The 5668-nt window shown below is 45.3% G+C and overlaps 1 pseudogene; it reads right to left on the bottom strand.

The window, feature by feature from the left end:
* Positions 1-4934: 4934 nt before the first annotated feature.
* Positions 4935-5289, bottom strand: LOC138076798 (small ribosomal subunit protein uS10 pseudogene; annotated as a pseudogene).
* Between the last annotated feature and the right edge of the window lie 379 nt (positions 5290-5668).

Genomic DNA, 5668 nt, shown 5'->3' on the forward strand with positions numbered 1-5668 from the left:
CTTGAGCTCTCATTATCAGGCGACACTACAGATCCAGGTGTACTTTTTTATTCTTTAATTTTTTATACAATTTTGAGAGGTTATTTTCTAGCTATAGCTATTATATTGGGTATATTCCTCACGTTGTACAATATATCTCTGAGCCTATTTTACATGCCATAGTTTGTACCTGCCGCTCCCCCAACCCTTTATTGCCCCACCACCACCACCACCACTGGTAACTACCAGTTGGCTCTCCATATCTGAGTCTACTTCATTTTGTTATATTCACTAGTTGGTTGTATTTTCTTAGACTCCATATGTAAATGGTATCATATCGTATGTGCCTTTCTCTGTCTGACTTATTTCACTAAGGTTAATACCCTCCATTGTGCTGCAAGAGGCAATGTTTAATGTTTCATTTCTTTTTAGGACTGAGCAGTATTCCATTGTGTAATACGTACCACATCTTCCTTATTCACTTATGTGTTGACTGATACTTAGGGTGCTCCCATATCTCGGTAATTGTAAATCACACTGCTATGAACACTGGGGTATGTGGATCTTTTGGAATTGATGTTTTGGGTGTTTGTGTTTTTTTTGGCTGGAGTATATACCCAGGAGGGGAATTACCGGGTCGTATGGGTGGATCTTTTGGAATTGATGTTTTGGGTGTTTGTTTTTTTTTTTTGGCTGGAGTATATACCCAGGAGAGGAATTACTGGCTCATACGGTAGCTCTGGACTTCCAAGGTGGCACTAGTGGTAAAGAACCCACTTGCTAATGCAGGAGATGTAGAGGTGCAGGCTCGATCCCTGGGTCGGGAAGGTCCCCTGGAGGAAGGCATGGCAGTCCACTCCAGTGTACTAACCTGGATAATCCCACGGACAGAGGAGCCTGGCGGGCCACAGTGCACGGGGTCACGAAGAGCTGGACACGGCTGGAATGACCTAGCGCACACACATGCACGATAGTTCGGCGTCACTTTCCGAGAAACCTCCATCGTGGGTTCCACAATGGCTGCGCCAGGTGCACTTTCGAGTGAAGGACTTCCTGTGGGCACGTCCTCAGCAAATGCTTCAGCTAACGCACCAACTCTTCCCTCTTCTCCTCTAACAACCCCACCTGCCGCCTCCTCACCTGCTTCCAAACACCGCCCCATCCTGTTATCCCTGGTCTGTCTCCCGCCCCCACCTGCTGCACCTCCTGGTGGGCTCCAGGGCCTTGTCCTGACCCAGGCAGAAATACGTCCATGCCCAGCACTCTGGCTCTTCTGACGCTTTCCCCTCGACCAGCCTTCATCCCCTCCCACCGGTCTCTAATTGTCCCTCATCACTAGACCTCTTGTCCCCAGCCTCCGACAAACTTTAGCTCCTGAGTAGCTTGCCCAGGGATACCTTCTCTGCCGAACATCACCAAACCCCACTGCTGCGTCCTTTCATCCCCAGGGTTCCCTAAATGTGTTCACTGAGTGAGTGAGTAAGTGAATTATGAATAAATGAGAAAAAATATGAGAATAAATGAGTGCATGAATAAATGAGTGAATCGTTGAGTGCTTTACAAAATCGCACAGGGGATGCTGTAAAAACTACCAAATAGAGGTTCCCTTGAGTGACATGTGTTCAACAGTGGCAACAGCAACAACAGAAAATGTCTAATGAGGTTAATGCCCATTATGTAGCCATCCCTGGAGCCCTATCTGACTCAAGAACTATGGACATTCACTATTTTTGTCCAGTTGGCATCCATTCTCTTTCTTCTGATTTTCCTCGGGGATGGACAGTCAAGGCAAGGGCTTCTCTGTGGCACCATGACCAAGAGATGAGCTGATGGTCCAGTTTGACTGTCCAGGTTCTCCCCACTTGCACTGAGTGACCCAAGACTGGAAATATTTGGAGCAAATTCCTGCAGAAGTCTGTACCCTGTAGAGACTGGCCAGTTGTTTAAAAGCCCAGGTGGCATCATGTGCCCTGGATCAAACAAGGATCTACCACTTATTATCCATGTGTCTTTGGTTTAGAGTTACTTAACTCCTCACCGCCTCAGTTTCCTCTTCTGTATAAAAGCAATATGCAATGCCCATAGCGGTCTACTTAGGTGAAAATATAGATTCAAACTCACAAGACAGCCATAGGCTCTATACTTAGCATCGGTTTACTCAGAACCATATCAGATGTTTTTCTTCAGCCCAGAAGCCCTGACAATAATCCACATAGAGAGTTTCAAGTACAAGGAGCCAACAGCTACTCCAGCAGGAATTTCGCTGGCTTAAAAATATTATGACCTCCCCTTTGGAAGCTAGTATTTCCTGTAACAATTCCTTAGGCATAGCTTACAAGTCTCCACAGAGAGACATGCCAGTTGTGAGAATTCAGAGAAACTCAAAACGAGAGCTTCCTAACAGGTACACACAGTTCTCCCAGTCTGGGGGCCATTTACCAATCAGGGGTCATTTTTACCTGAAGTGATGCTGCCTGGCATTAGGTTTGACACAAATCATTGTATCTGGTCTTCAGAGTGGCAGTTAAGCAAAGGGCAGATTGTCACCTTGTGCGGGAATTTGGTTTTCTGAAAACTTTAACTCAAACAATAATAACAGTACCCACCTTACAGCATTGTAGGGAGGGTCAGATGAATTAGTACATGTCTGGGGCTTAATAAGGGCTGGAACATAATAAGCTCTCAAAAAAAAAAAAATGCTTCTATTACTGTAGATTTGGGTGTCTGCTTGAGTTTCTCTCTTTTCCAAAACATGATTATTCCATTTTTTTCTTCTTTTAGACAGCAGTAATCCTTCCAGTAAGCTAACAGTTTGCCTCAGTTGATCAGCGTAACTTTCTACTGTGATCAACTCTGGTTACCCCAGAGGAACCAGACGAAAATGAGCCTGTCTGAACCAGGTGGTCTAATGTGATCTGACTCTCAGGCCCTCTCCTGAGTGCCAGATTTCTAAAATGACCACATGAGGGACTTCCCTGGTCATCCCGTAGCTACAACTCCACGCTCCCAATGCAGGGGGGCCAGTTTCTATTCCTGGTCAGGGAAGTAGATCCCACATCCCGCAGCTAAGAGTTTACACGGCGCAGCTAAAGATCCTGCATGTGACAACAAAGATCGAAGATCCTGCATGTCACAACCAAGAGCCGGTGCAGCCGTGTGTGTGTGTGTGTGTGTGTGTGTGTGTGTGTGTGTGTGTGTGTGTGTATGCAGTTTGAAAAAATAAAAAAGACCGCACGAGAGCCTGAAGCATCCAATGTCCTGCTGGTCCAAAGAGACACAGAACCAGAGCATAAGGTGCCTTTGTCATCAAGGATGAGAAAGGTAGAAGCGCCTTACTGGGCTTCCCTCCCTCTGAGGTTTCAGGACAATGTGTTTCTTAGTGACTTGGAGGCAGGATGTTATCAGAGAGCACAAGTCTCAAGAGAGGGTCCCTCTGGGCGGGTGAGTTGTTGGAGCAGCTCACTAAGGAGCAGGAGGTGAAAACTCAGGTAAGGGAAGCCCAAGATGCTCCCCCTGGTGTCCTTCGGGCAAAGCAAAAACCTCAGTCCAGGGAGAAGTCCGTCACAGTAAACCTGTCCCTAGAGGAGACACAACACAAACGCCAGGTCCATTTCTTTCTCCGGCCACTCAGAGGACAGGAATGGACGAGTCAACAGACCTGTGACCCCTGTATTCACTAAGTAACCGAAGCAGCGTGACTCACTTGAAGGCATTCCTTCGGTCTCCTTTTTGCAGTCACAGTGTCTGGGTTTGGAACTGATAATTCCTCCCCTGGCCCCAGCATCCCCACGTCCCTTGCCTTCAACACCCAGTGTCAGGCCTGGCTTCCATCTTCCTGCCTCTGACCCTCTGACTCAAACAAACAGGGCGAGAAACCACTGTAGCTTTCCTGTGCTGGTCAGGTTGGTGACAGTAAATGTATTTCTCATTAAAGCAAGTTTTCATGCCTGCTCCCTGAGTCTAAGGAACATTGCCTGAGAAGATGACCTATTTAGAAAAGGTGAGAGGACAAAACGATGTAGAAAACTAGCCTGTGTCTTAATACAGCCTGAGTCTCCATCACCATCTTTCCCTTCAGAAAGTCAACCAGAGGCAGCCCACCTGTGCAGCCCACCTGTTGGGCTCAAACTTCTTTATTGTCACACTGCCCTTCCTGGTAGAGACTGGTGCTTCACAAGGGCCACACGTTTTCTTCACACAGTTGTCTTTCAGTGTCCACAGGGGATTGGTTTCTAGACCCCTGGGCACGTACCAAAATCCATGGATGCTCAAGTTTCATATATAAAATGGCATAGTATTCGCATATAATCTCCACTACACTTTAAATCAGCTCTAGATTACTTATAATACCTAACACAATATAAATGTTATTTAAATAGTTCTAGAAAATACAATGTAAATGCTATGTAAACAGTTGCAAATACACAGCAAATTCAAGTTTTGCTTTTGGCAACTTTCTGGCATTTTTTTCCAAGTATTTATATATATGGGTCACTTTGGCCTAGATGGTAAAGAATTTGCCTGCAACACTGGAGACCCAGGGTCCATCCCTGGGTCAAGAAAATCCCCTGGAAAAGGGAATGGCAACCAACTCCAGTATCTGAAGAATCCAACGGACAGAGGAGCCTGATGGGCTACAGTCAGTCCACGGGGTCAAAAAGAGTCAGACATGACTGAGTGACTAGCACTTTGACTTTCACATTTAATAAACAATGTATTTACTGTATTTGTATTTATTTAACATGTAATAAATACAATGCAAATGCTAAGTAAACAGTTGCAAGTACACAACAAATTTGAGTTTTACTTTGGGGAACTTTCTGGAATGTTTTCCAAGTTCCCCAAAGTAAAACTCAAATTTGTTGTGTACTTGCAACTGTTTACTTAGCATTTGCATTGTATATATATATATTTTTATTTTAACGGCTGATTCTCAACTTATTAAAAAGGTTGATTTAGGCAGCAGCAATTGTGACTTCCACCTCCTCTTGGCTCAGTACTGATGGAAGTGATCTGCTTGACAATCTCAGCAGGACTGTGCAGGCCCATGAGACACTTGTGGATCCTCACCTGGAATCGATCCCAAGTCTTAGAACCTTCACCACACGGAGTTTTCCCTGTAGTTATTCTCAGTCTTGGTAGGCATGGGAACAGGTCCTTTCACTTGGAGATTCCTTTCCTTTGCGCCTCTGATCAGGTCAGCACATACCTTCTCCAGAGATTTCACGTTGCAGCTGCTGATGGTGATCTAATCTGGTGAATGGCCACCTCTGGCTTCACGGGAGTCTTGCTCTTCTCTTTAAAGGCCATGAATGCTGTGGTTTCCTGACCAACTTGTTCCTCCACAAGAGCGAACAGCGGTGAGTCAGGAGCAGGGGCGGGTGGCCCAGCATTCCGCTGCAGCGGAAACCATGTTTTCCTCAAAGAGCTCCCAGATACGTTTGATCTGATTTGGTTGAATCTGTGGATACAGAACCCCCAGATACAGATTCCTGTCTGTTCAGTTCAGTTCAGTTCAGTTCAGTTGCTCAGTCGTGTCCTACTCTTTGCGACCCCATGAATCTGTTCTATTATTTACCCATTAATATTGTATTCCAAAATTATCATCTACCCTTTTAAAACATAAATTCTTCCTTACCTTCTCCAAATTCAAAAGATTCATGCAGTCATGAGTTTAATGTACTATTTT

The sequence above is a fragment of the Capricornis sumatraensis genome, chromosome 3, assembly GCF_032405125.1.
Source record: "Capricornis sumatraensis isolate serow.1 chromosome 3, serow.2, whole genome shotgun sequence".
Classification (NCBI taxonomy): Eukaryota; Metazoa; Chordata; class Mammalia; order Artiodactyla; family Bovidae; genus Capricornis; species Capricornis sumatraensis.